The 13,753-nt window shown below is 38.8% G+C and overlaps 2 long non-coding RNA genes across 4 annotated transcripts in view; one reads left to right on the top strand and one right to left on the bottom strand.

Annotated features, from left to right (window-relative positions):
- Window positions 1-13,753, top strand: part of LOC102955824 — a 154,953-nt gene that overhangs the window by 52,253 nt on the left and 88,947 nt on the right. For 2 of the 3 annotated variants that reach the window (XR_006221772.1, XR_446067.2), the window contains exon 1: window positions 7,903-8,084. The exons of the other annotated variant lie outside the window; for it this stretch is intronic. This is a non-coding gene — a long non-coding RNA (uncharacterized LOC102955824). Of the gene's footprint in view, window positions 1-7,902; window positions 8,085-13,753 lie in introns of those variants that run through there. 3 annotated transcript variants of the gene reach the window in all.
- LOC122241544 lies at window positions 9,175-12,384 on the bottom strand. Its single transcript, XR_006221773.1, has 3 exons — window positions 12,349-12,384; window positions 9,492-9,557; window positions 9,175-9,262 (listed from the first exon to the last, which is right to left on the bottom strand). It is a non-coding gene; the product is annotated as an uncharacterized LOC122241544 (long non-coding RNA).

Below are 13,753 nucleotides of genomic sequence, written 5' to 3'. Positions count from 1 at the left end.
GTATCAAAATTGTAGGATAAATGATCTTGGGTCCCTAAGGATGGGGATTCCTCAAAGTGGCAACATCTGATTTATAAATGCCCTGTGAATCTAGAAGAGGGAGTGGAGTTCCCAAGACAGTGGATTATCTTTCTCTTACGTGCTTGCAAAGCTCCAGACCATTAATTCTTAAGGTGTGGTCCCAGGACCATCTGCATCAGCACCATCTGGGAACTTGTTAGACATGCAAGTACGGAGGCCTCATGTCAGACTTCCCACATCTGAAATTCTGGAGTGGGGTCCAACAATGTGTGTGATAACATACCTTCCAAATAATTCTGACCCACAGTGAAGTTTGAGAACCACTAATCCAAGAGGTGGGGGAGAGATGGTCTTAGTACCACCAATACCCCTCTTGCCACCTAAGCAACCTGGAGACTTTGGGAGGATGGGGGAAGAACGTGGTTGTCTTCCCCCATCAAAAAAATGGAAACCATTTTTTTCCATTCAAACAATGTTACATATGCTGATTAGGATCTTAAGAAGGTCCACAGTAGATTATTTCATCCACAATGTGAGTGAAATACTCATACCAACCTAGTCATCAAAGTTTAGGACCCCGGGGTCCTGTCATGTCATTTTGCCATATCAGTAGTGCTATGGCCTGCCAAGGGTGCATTTGCAATGAGGGTAACAAAAATGCAAGGTTAAAAGGAAATCACCACATTTCCTCCATTTTAAGATGAATAGTTTTCCACAGGTTAATATTTCTGAAAAAAAGATATACCTTACACTTGGTGTATACATTCAGTGTGGTGTTTCTCACCAAACCCTCTAATACTATTTTTAAATTAATGATGTGTCTTACAATTGACCCACCTTAGAAGTGAGAAAATCTGGCAGTCAGAACGTGCTATGAAAAGTGAAAAGAATAGCCTCTGAATCATTTTCCCCTCTGAATCTAGTAAGGACAGTTAGGAAGCAATTTTATTTTCTCTTCATCAAACTCTAAACATGATACATTTAATATTTTCTCTTTTTAAACTAAAATTGCATCCAAGGATTTTGCTTTAGGGCCAAGATAAAATAAGAGGGACTATATTTAACCCTTGCCTGAAAGAACTAAAAAAGTAGAACAAAATATATGAAATAACAGTTTTCAATATGTTTCAAGATTGAAATATCTGGCAACAAGGAACAGTGATCCCTGAGGAATGGGAAGGAACTGAGGTGAGCCCCGGGATCACCCCAGCAGACTAACTGGGAGTCCTCAGGCCGTGGTGAAGGAAAGGGGGCCCAACTGCCATCTGGAGAGGGAGAGAAGGTTCTGTGTCACAGTAACGGTAACATGATGAGTCATGGTTACCACGATATGTTTTTGTCCATTTGGAATATATTTAAAAATTATTGGCCACATAGATTTCTTTATTTATAATTTAGGTGTCAAGGTATTTGTCAGGATTAGATGGAATTAAATACTGATATTTTTAGGAAAGTGCTAATACATCAATGCTAAAATCATTCTGGATTTTAGAGGCAGCTGCGAATGGCATGAGAAAACTGGTTGTAGCTGAGTGTGAGTTGTGGTTCGTGTGGGGTGGGGGGCACGCACACTCAGCAAACAGACAACAGCTGTTTGGTTGCAGGATGAAGCAGGCCAATTGGGAATTATAGAATTATTATTTCTTTGCCCAGACCTTACTCAGAACTTCCTGGCTTCTGCAAGATTGGCTTGTGATCTGAATAAATAGGAATAGACAGTACTCTACCTGATAGAAACAAGACTCTTTTGACATGGTCTCTCTAGTTGGACTGAGCCACACAAGGCTTTGAGTGCCCTTTTGATCTCACCATGAAAGATGTTCTTCCATAATTTGGCTATTGTTGAGAGTGCTGCTATAAACATTGGGGTACAAGTGCCTCTATGCATCAGTACTCCTGTATCCCTTGGGTAAATTCCTAGCAGTGCTATTGCTGGGTCATAGGGTAGAGCCTAAATGTCCATCAACTGATGAATGGATAAAGAAATTGTGGTTTATATACACAATGGAGTACTACATGGCAATGAGAAAGAACGAAATATGGCCCTTTGTAGCAACGTGGATGGAACTGGAGAGGGTGATGCTAAGTGAAATAAGCCATACAGAGAAAGACAGATACCATATGTTTTCACTCTTATGTGGATCCTGAGAAACTTAACAGAAACCCATGGAGGAGGGGAAGAAAAAAAAAAAAAAAAAGAGGTTAGAGTGGGAGAGAGCCAAAGCATAAGAGACTCTTGAAAACTGAGAACAAACTGAGGGTTGATGGGGGGGTGGGAGGGAGGGGAGGGTGGGTGATGGGTATTGAGGAGGGCACCTTTTGGGATGAGCACTGGGTGTTGTACGGAAACCAATTTGACAATAAATTTCATATATTAAAAAAAAAAAAGAAAAAAGATGTTCTTGAAATGCTGAGCAAGGCTGTTTATGCATTGCATCTGTAGCCTATCAGGGGATATTTGCAACAGAAGCTGGGTAGGAGAAAGCATGTGCAGATCTGGATACCAACGATGATCATCTCTAGCCTGGAACTAACTAAAAACTGGATGATCTTGAGCAAATTAATGACCTTGAGACTAGACCTCAGCAGGGACCTAGTAAATGGGAATCCCTGGTTGTGGGATTGAGCATTAGTAATTTTTTTTAAGCATCCTGGTGATTCTAACTTGTTTCCAGGCATGAGAACCACTGACTAATAACTGATGTGTAAGTTCCCTTCTAGACCTTGGGGTATAAATTGAAGCCTAAATTTTGGCAGATGACAAGGCTTTACCTGTCATCTTGTGGTAGTTTAGTTTTGTTGTTAATTTTTTTTCCAGTTATGATAATTAGCTCCTGTATCAGCAGACATCTGTAGCCTTAAATCCAGGATCTGGAATGATCTATCCAGCTGGGGCCTGCACTTCCCACCTCCCAGGACTAGCTGGAACAATGTGTCAGTCTCTTACTGCTCTTCCCTTATCATTTTAATGAACTTCCTGCTATTTAAAAATTGTGCTGGCAGTGTACCCTCTCTAGGCCATTTGCTCATTGCTAACAGCTGGTTATCACCCTAATTAGAATGAGTGTTGACTTTCTTTTCAGCCCTGTAATTTAGGGTACAGAAGCTGCCAAGTTGAGGTCAGTTTTGTTTGTGGGATCTGAATCTTACCAAAGTGACCTTGACAGCTAAAACCTTGTGTAGATTCCCTAAGCCTATTTCTATCATATTAGAGGATATTTTTTCCTATTACTTAGTCATCAACTGTAACCAGCTATGTTAAAAGCTTAAAATATTCCACAAATAAGTTAATGAAAGAATGATAACATATCTCCTTTGGAATATTATTTCATATATTCATATTATTATTATTTCATAACATCCAGGGTATAGAATTATGGAATCCTGGAGGGGATTTATAGGATGATCAACTTCCTATGGAATAAATGAATCTCTTCTATGAGCATACATCTGTCATTCAAACATTTCTAGTGACTATAATTTGTTGTTCTGTTCATTCATCATGATTTGTTTCTTACAAGCATTTAAATTTCAGTATTTCTAATACTATGCTGAATTCAAGGATTACACAGATATGGGGGAGGGGAAATCATGATTTATTTAGTTAGTGGGAGAAGAGTGACAAGATACCAACTGTAGCAATACAGTGAGACAAATGCAACTATAGGTGTAGATTTTTCTGGAAGTCCCTTCACTGGGAAGTAATTAATTTTGATTGGGACTGGGAGAGGGCAAAAGATCAGGGAAGTTTCCTAGAGAAGATGATATATGAATTAAGTCTTAAAGAATCAGGTTTTCAGGCAGAAAAGGTAGAGTGGGGAGAAGGTAATGGGGATACCATAGAAACTCTCACAACTAAAACCTCACTTTTATCCGTGGTATACTTCTAATTATTTCTCTCTGTCCCCCTTTCCCTAAGACAAAGAATAGCATGCAATTTTGTTACTCAAAATATGGTCCATGGACCAGGAGCTCGAAAGAAATGTAGACTCTTAGATCGCACCAGATCTACTGAAGCAAAAGCCTCAGGTAAGTTGTATGTAGATTACAGTTTGAGAAGCACTAGGCTACAACTAGTGTCTCCCTTATCTTCCTTATCTTCCTTATCTATAAGATATCTTCCTTATCTCCCATTTGATCTTTTAAAAAGACTGTATTTTATAAGTAACTAATGCATGTACGTGGTTTTAGTGGTCAAATAATACAAGGTTTACAAGGTTCATAGCAAAAATGGCAGACCCCTTTTTTTATCCTTCTCCATTCCCACTAATCACTTCCTAGAATCAACCATTTTTATTTATTTAAATTATTTTTTATCTTATTTTATTTTATTAAATATAATTTATTGTCAAATTGGCTAATATACAGTGTGTACAGTGTGCTCTTGGTTTTAGGGGTAGATTCCTGTGATTCATCGCTTACATACAACGTCCAGTACTCATCCCAACACGTGCCGTCCTCAATGCCTATCACCCATTTTCCCCTTTTCCCTGCCTGCCCCCCTGCCCCATCAACCCTCAGTCTTTTCTCTGTATTTAAGAGTCTCTTATGGTTTGGCTTCCTCCCTCTCTGCTTGTAACTATTTTTTTGCCTTCTCTACCCCCATGGTCTTTTGTTAAATTCCTCAAGTTCCACATATGAGTGAAAACATATGATATCTGTCTTTCTCTGACTGATTTGTTTCACTTAGCATAATACCCTCCAGTTCTATCCATGTTTCTGCAAATGGCAGGACTTCATTCTTTCTCATTGCCAAGTAGTATTCCATTGTATATGTAAACCACATCTTCTTTATCCATTCAACCACATCTTTATCCATTCATCAGTTGATGGGCATTTGGGCTCTTTCCATAATTTGGCTATTGTTGGAAGTGCTGCTATAAACATTGGGGTACATGTGCCCCTATGAATCAGCACTCCTGTATCCTTTGGATAAATTCCTAGTAGTGCTATTGCTGGGTCACAGGGTAGTTCTACTTTTAACTTTGATGATGAGTGGCATTGAGCATCTTTTCATGTGTCTGTTGGCCATCTAGATGTCTTCTTTGAAAAAGTGTCTATTCATGTCTTCTGCCCATTTCTTCACTGGATTCTTTGTTTTTTGGGTGTTGAGTTTGATAAGTTCTTTATAGGTTTTGGATACTAACCCTTTATCCAATATGTCATTTGCAAATATCTTCTCCCGTTCTGTCAGTTGCCTTTTAGTTTTGCTGATTGTTTCCTTCATTGTGCAGAAGCTTTTTATCTTGATGAGGTCCCAATAGTTCATTTTTGCTTTTAATTCCCTTGCCTTTGGAGATGTGTCAAGCAAGAAATTGCTGCAGCTGAGGTCAAAGAGGTTGTTGCTTGTTTCCTCCTCTAGGGTTTTGATGGTTTCCTGTCTCACATTCAGGTCTTTCATCCATTTTGAGTTTATTTTTATGTATGGTGTAAGAAAATGGTCTAGTTTTGTTCTTCCGCGTGTTGCTGTCCAGTTCTCCCAGCACCATTTGCTAAAGAGAGTTTTTTCCATTGGACCCTCTTTCCTGCTTTGTCAAAGATTAGTTAGCCATACATTTGTGGGTCCAATTCTGGGTTCTCTATTCTATTCCATTGGTCTGTATGTCTGTTTTTGTGCCAATACCATATTGTCTTGATGATTACAGCTTTGTAGTAGAGGCTAAGTCTGGGATTGTGATGCCTCCCGCTTTGGTTTTCTTTAATTTTTTTTTAATGTTTATTTATTTTTGATAGGGAGAGAGAAAGAGAGAGAGAGAAAAAACCTGAGTGGAGGAGGGGCAGAGAGAAAGGGAGACACAGAATCTGAAGCAGGCTCCAGGCTCTGAGTGTTAGCCCAAAGCCTGATGCAGGGCTCGAACTCACGAACTGTGAGATCATGACCTGAGCTGAAGTCAGACGCTTAACTGACTGAGCCACCCAGGCACCCCTAGAATCAACCACTTTTGGATCTTTTAACCATTTCTTCTAATATTTACCTCTAAGACAAAAATTAATATGATCATGTCATTATTTATAGATTTACTAATTTTAGAACTAACATGTATTTCTTATCACAGGAGGTAAGAATTTAACTTTTAAACAACCACCTTGACTTTCCTTCCTTCTCCTCCACCCAACATAATTATAATACAATTTTGATTAAACTAATATTTAGTGTTTATAGTATTGTGACTGTAAACATTATTTGTTAAACCAAGTAGTATACTTTAAAATTTTTTTCCTGGAGTTAATTATTGCCTTGCTTTGTTAATTTGTTTAGATTTTTATGTACCTATACTTATACCTAATTCTTCCTTATCTCTCCAACAGTGCTGTAAAAATCCTCTGAATGTAGTCAAATTATTCTATCAATTTCATTTGCTTTCCTTGGAGTCCTTTCTTAAAATCCTATAACCTCTCATTCTAATCTGGATTGGCTGCTCTTTAGGCAGCTAACACAGCTGTCATTCTAGAATTTCTTGTTTCCATTTTCCTGGAAAGTTCTTTTGTCTCTCTTCTGTTTTGAATTCTCAGTTTTTAGGATCTCATGATTTTCTCCTTTTTGGTTTAATTTTTCATTTTTATGGAGCATATCTTTCAAAAGCTTCTGGAAAGAGGTGTATGCTAGATATATGTACTGGCTTTCAGTAACTTTCATGGTTTTCCCTTGCATGGTAGAGGCTGGAAGCCAGGGAACTACATTTACCAGAATTCCTTGCCAGCAATATTCTTGTTTAGAGTAGGCCAATTCAAGGTACTCATATGACATTTTGAAGGAAGAAGTAGATGGGGTTTATTTTTCTCCCATCAGAAATGGTGATAGATTAACATGAGCTTCTGCAGTGTCTTTCTTACATTTTACCATTAGACCTAGCAATTATAGTTTTACTAGCAGATTTATGTGGTTTCCTGATTGCCGGGTAGCTCCCTCCCACCCTCTAGCCCCTTTTAACAACGTGAGATCACTATATTAGATCATTTCCTGCTTGGACTGCCTATAATAGATTTTTTTTTTTCTGATTGAATACTTATTAAGAGGGGCTTCAAGAAAAAGAGCTTCAAAAATAGGAGAATTTAGGCTTTGTTACTTGGAATTGCTAAGATTTGAAGTAGTGATGACCTACTTAGTGTGATTATTATTAACTACTGACAAAATAGTTGCATAAATTATTACCTGTACTTGCATAGCATGAAGTGCCTAATATTAATGGTACAGTTTTGGGAGGCCAATGGTACAGTTTTAGCTGCTGCAATATTTGGATGCTGTTGGAGTGAGGACTAAAGGAACTAGTAGATTGGATATTTCTGAGTGCACTGGAGAGGTTACAGAAAGAAATGATGACCTCAGGGTTGTAAAATTACTGCTTAAGACATTCTCAGAAAACTATAGAGTGTTTCTGTGACTGCCCAAAATAAAATCTCATCTTTTAGAATTATAGGACCAATATTACGAAATTCAGACCAAAACTTTGATCTTGCACACTGAAGAACTGCAAAACAAATGAATTCACTACCTCAAGAAGTCTAATATTTGAAAGTTAGGACATATTAGGAAAGAGTGTATTATGGACTGAACTGTGCCCCCTCCCCATTCATGTGTCAAAGCCCTAACACCCAATGTAACTATATTTGGAGCCAGGGCCCTTAAAGAGGCAGTTAAGGTTAAATGAGGTCATAAAGGGTGGTGCCCTAACCCAATATAACTGGTATTCTTATAAGAAGAGGAAGAGATACCAGGGATGCAAGAAATAGGTCTCAACAAAAACCAAGCCTGCTGAAACCTCGATCTTGACTTCCAGCTTCCAGAACTATGAGAAAACAAATTTACGTTGTTTCAGTCATCCCATCTGTGATATTTTGTTATGACAACCCTAGTAAACTAATAACATCCTTTCAGAGGATTTTACCTTTATCAAAACTTGGGGAAAGACATTAGTTAGAGGAGCACTTTGAAAGTGCTCTAGTGTCTGTCCTTGAAGGATGGAGGTGACAGCTGAAGATGCTGCCATAGAAATAGACTCTTTGATTTCCATGTGGATGATGGATCTCAGTGACAGAGTGGCAGTGGATAATGCCAAGACAAGGTGAGCCTGAGACCGAATAGTGATAATTAGAATGGTTTAATCTACAGGCATTTTTAAAGATGGCTAATTGATCATGAAGACATGAAAAATTGATCTCTAAGACTGATAGAGATGGGAAACTTTATTTTTATGTGGCAAGGCTTTACCTCATATATGAAATAGAAAAGTTGTAGTTCTGTGAGTAGAGGCTTAATTTTAATCACAGTGGTGAGCTAATGGTATTTACTATTTCTAGACCTGAGCTGGTTCTCAAATCTGAACCCCTTGATTAGAAGGGAAGGTCTATCTCCTGGAGGAAGACTCCTATGACATTTCTATAACTGTATATTGTACATCTTCTATAGAAAATTTCCCAGACTTTTCTGGGATTACTGTCCACTGCCTCTGGGCTGAAACTACTTCCTAGGGATCCAAATGCCACTGTGATCCATCAGTCAGGGTGGAAGGCCATACAGGTCAGATGATGTAGTGGGTTTTATTACTATTTGCCAAATACTACATTTTTTCTCCTTGAAGTGCCTTCATGATGGAATGATTATATTATGCCATGTTTGGCTGTGTGATTTGCTTTGACTGATAAAATTAGGGCAGGAGTGACATATGTCACTTCTGGATAACAGCCTTCAGACACATTTTTAAAAATGTTTTGCCATGTTCTTTTTCTTCTCTCACAAGATAGACAATGCTACAGATGGCAGCTATTAGCCTGACTCCTGGAGTGAAGACAGTGTAGGATAGAGCTATACCCAATCAATGATGATATATAACATAAATAGGAAATTATGCTTTGTTTTTGTAAGGCACCAGTATTTGGAGTTGTCACTGCTGCATAGCATTGATAGTCTTGACTAATGCAGGTGTTAAATGGAGTTTCCCCCAAGTGTCTATCACAGTGGGCCCAGTGGATCCACAGATCTGTCTTGTGGTTATTTCCCCAGGACCTGAATGTGTAGTTTGAATAGACATATTAAAAAACTAGCAAAATATTCATTCTGAAGTGTAATTTAGATTTATTTCAGTAGAAAGCACAAATTTATAAACCAAAAGCAATATTGAATATATAGGGTAACTACAGAGATTACCGCTCCCATCAAGGGCTTGAAAGATGCATGGATGGTGATTCCTATTACTTCTTCATTTATCTTGTCTATTTGGCCCATGCAGAAGACAGATGGATCCTAGATGATCAGAGTAAAATATTGTAAACTTAATAAGGTTGTGAGTTTAATTTCATCTATTGTTCCTAATACTTTCTTTTTGCTAGAATCAATTGACACAGTGTCTCACATCTGGTGTGCAACTATTGATCTGGAAAATATGTTGTTTCTCTCAACTGAGTAGCAAAGACCAGCAGAGTGGTTTGCTTTTACCTGACAGGGACAGTAGTGCATCTCACTGACTTCTTACCTGATTGTTGCCCCAGTTGGAATGCTGCATTCTCTGCCTGCCATCCTTGAGTTGGACCTCTTGGTTCTGTAAAGAAAAATTAGTCTGCTGCCTCTGGAATTCTAAGCTTCTGGGAGTTTTATTTGCTTGTTCATTAGTTTTTTTCCAACTCTGTCAGTATGATTTGACTCACTTTCCATCAAAAACTGTCAAAAACATTTGTCTGATTGCTACCTTGTCTTATTTCATCACATCTATAGATTATTCTTTTTGGATAATGAGGATTTTCTTCATCACAAATTCTCCATAAAGATTTGAAGATGTGTTAGTGTGAGAAAATTATACTTCTCAGGGAACTCTATGCATTTCCTTCTTTGAGGAAAAAATGGAGACAATAGGTCTTGCAGAAATTCTGTAGTGATCTGATGCAGTTCACATGGAAGGCAGACATTCCAGCTGCAGAGTGGTGAGATATTACCGCAGGGGTGTAGGGAGGGGAGGGAATACAAGAATCTGAGGGAGTAGGTATCTGGGAAAGTTGACACTCACACACACACAGACACATACACACACAGAGGGGTAGAGAAAGAGAGGGGAGAGAGAGTGATGGGACATTGGGAGTTTTAGGGATAGATGCTGCTTAGGTGAAGAAGTGGAGAAGATGAAGAAGTGATAGAAAAAAAGGACATTACAGATGTTTGCTGTTAATTAAGAATGCACTTGTCACTGTTTTACTTACATGTCAGAATTTTTTTCTTTGAAGAAGACACCATATTGAAGATGTAACTAAGAACGCAGGCATTTACCTGGGTTACATTTGTATATTTTTATTCTATATCAATGGGACCTAGTGGAAAGGGAGCCAGACATATGCACAGTCTGTCCTCTTGAACTGTTTTTAAATTAAACATATTGAAAAAATCTGGATGACTTATTACTATCTTCTTATTTACTTTAAGAATCATTCCCCTTTATTACAATATTTGACTTGCTTATCCCAGTTTAAATATTTGAAGATCATTCTTTTTGATGGAAAATATGGAAGCAAAAGTGGAGATGTCTTCTTTCTACCATCTATTGAGATTATACCATATTATTGAAACAGTAGTTACCCTTAGAGTTTTTGGTCTATTTATGGAGGTTTTTATATTTTCTGGTGCAATTTTTACGGATAGAGAATTAAGGACAATAGGTGCCATTTCTACCCTCACCAAGTCTATATCTGTAGCTATTTATTCCATGTTTTATATCTATATTTCTATCCATTCCCACCTCCCCCCCCCCAACATATAGTTTTAAATCTGAGCTAATCAGAGAGCTTTTATGCAATCTCATTGATTTATTTAAATGTCTCTCCACTTTTCTCCCTCCGAGGACAGGGTTTTTAGGGCTGTATACCTAGAATTTAATGCTTTGAAAATATTGGAACCCTCTTGTGTCAAATTCCTCTTTAGGGTCTCTGGTCATAGCTATCTTTTCTCTAAAATAATCAAATACCCTATTTTCTCTAGCTGATGGTACACATCCAAAATTTTGCAGCTTTCCTTTCCTTCCGTATTAAAAATTCAAAGTGACATAGTTACTTCCTGTCATATTCCATCACCCACCACATTCCCCTTAGTTCTCAGAATTATGTCTGGAACATGAGTTCCCTTTGTGGCTTCCTCTGTCTTCTAAGAGATGAAATTATAGGGAGGGCAAGTAAAGACTGAGTCTGATACTTGATTTGCAGCAGAAGGGGACTTTTAGAAGCTGTTGATGTCATTAGTGCAATTGTACTCTACACTGAATTTTTAATTTTTATTAGGAAAGCAGTGACTTTCATCTAGCTTGGTGCTCTATGGAGCATGCCCACAGCCATTTAATTTGTCTTCTTTCTCTTTTTATCCCCGACTAAATACTTTCTAATTTGCATGTATTATCAGAATCCTGGATTCCCAGACAGGGCTTTACTCTGGAGTGATTTACTCTGGAGTGTTGCCATTTCTCTGCCTCCTTTCTTGTGTATCTGCTTTTTATTAATGAGATAAGCCCTTCCAATATTGGGTTTTAAGTTCCATCTTTAAAAGTCTCAGATTGTATTTGCTGTTCTCCATTAACATTTCCTGTTAAGTTAGCCTGTTCTTTATTCCTTGTGCTTTAAAATATAGCACCCTCTCCACTTTTTTTGTTGTTAAAATATTATAAATCATTAGGTTTGAAGTTATATAGTTGTGTTATGTAGGGTAAGAAATGCTAGCTGTTATGTCAAAGAAACCACCAAATCTCAGTGGCTTAATACAATATAGATTTAATTCTTGCTCCCGCAGAGTTCAAAGCAGATGTTTCTGCTTAGGGGGTAGCCTTCCATATGGTTGTTTGCAGACCTAGTCTCCTTCATCTTACAGATCCTCCCTTTTCTATATTCTTGGAATCCTGTCCATTTAGCCAGTAGATAAGGAAAGAGAGAGAAGGCAGAGAATCCTACCAAAGTCTTTATGGATCAGATCTGGAAGTGGAGTACCTCACTTTTCCCCTCATGACATGGGCAGTAATGAGAATGTAGTCACATGGCTACACCTAACTGCAAAGGAGTCTGGGAAATGTAGACTAGCTATGGGCCTAAGAGGAAAGAGAAACAGAATTGGTAAATAGCATCCAGTCTCTGCTTCGTTTAATTTATAGAGTTATATAAAATATTTGTTGAGAGTTCTACATTTTGCTTTAAAGTGATTTTCTTTTTTTTTTTTAATTTTTTTTTAACGTTTTTATTCATTTTTGAGACAGAGAGAGACAGAGCGTGAATGGGGGAGGGTCAGAGAGAGGGAGACACAGAATCTGAAACAGGCTCCAGCCTATGAGCTGTCAGCACAGAGCCTGACACAGGGCTTGAACTCACCAAACACGAGATCGTGACCTGAGCTGAAGTCGGACGCTCTACCGACTGAGCCACCCAGGCGCCCCTAAAGTGATTTTCTAGTGGCCTTTTATATTTCCTCTTCATGCCTGAATCATGGTGACAATGTCATAGTGGCTTCCTTGTTTTCAGTTTATATTTCTGAAAATACACCCTGCAAAGCTCCAGTAGATGAGTCTTTAAAAAATCCTGCTTTCCGGGGTGCCTGGGTGGCTCAGTCGGTTGGGCGGCTGACTTCGGCTCAGGTCATAATCTCGCAGTCCGTGAGTTCGAGCCCTGCGTCGGACTCTGTGCTGACAGCTCAGAGCCTGGAGCCTGTTTCAGATTCTGTGTCTCCCTCTCTCTGACCCTCCCCCGTTCATGCTCTGTCTCTCTGTCTCAAAAATAAATAAACATTAAAAAAAAATTAAAAAAAAATAAAAATCCTGCTTTCCTTTTCCTGTCTTTCCTCATGCTAGCTTTTCATAAGTTCTCTGTAATTTGGATCCATTTTATTTATCTAATCTTTTTTCCCATAAATTCCTACTCACAATTGTAAGTTTATGGGTGGGGTGGTGGTATTTGGTCTGGGATCCAAACACCTCAGTCCTTTGTTGCTACAGTACTCTTCCTTAATTCCAATCCATAGTACGAGGCCAAGAAAATGACACTCTTTAATATTTTGAGCTTCGGACTCAAACTGCAAATTGCTTCCTAGAAGAAGACCAGACTATGCAGAAGTCCCTTTGCTCAGGCAGAGTCTTAGGTATACATGGTCTATGAGTGGCCTCCCTGGACTCTTTCCCTCTGTCCATACCTGACTCTTGGCCCTGAGCATTTTACTGTTCTGCTAGTGGAGAAAGCTGAATCCAAGGAGAATCAGTATATCAGTTAATTTTTGCTACATAACAAATGATTCCAAAACTTAGTGACTTAAAGCAATAAACATTTGTTATTCCTCAGGATTTGGTGGGTTGGCTGGACAGTTCTTCGGGTCTAGACTGGCTCAGCTGGAGTGGATGGTCTAGAATGACCTTGCTCACACGTCAGGGGATTCAGCAAGGATGGCAGGGAATAGCTTGGGCCCATTTCTACATTGTCTCTCTTCCTCCTGAGGGTGGCCTGGGCTGTTCATATGGTGGCAAGGGGATTTCCAGCATCAAGAAATGGCAAACTCCAATGCACAAATTCTTTTACCATCTCTTCTGGCATCATCTTAACAAGCAGTCTGAAGAAAAGTAAAGGAGACGTTCCTGTTAACTTAAAACACATCTGGCTTTAGCTATCCACTCTAGTTATCCCTAAGGGAAATCACCAGGAAAAAAAAATTCTTTTTTTTTGGTGAGGGGGGATGGGAAGGGAGGAAGGGAGAGAGAGGGAGAGAGGGAGGGGGAGAAACACGAGAGGG

This window comes from Panthera tigris, chromosome C1 (genome assembly GCF_018350195.1).
Source record: "Panthera tigris isolate Pti1 chromosome C1, P.tigris_Pti1_mat1.1, whole genome shotgun sequence".
Classification (NCBI taxonomy): Eukaryota; Metazoa; Chordata; class Mammalia; order Carnivora; family Felidae; genus Panthera; species Panthera tigris.
This window is presented reverse-complemented; position numbering and strand designations above follow the sequence as displayed.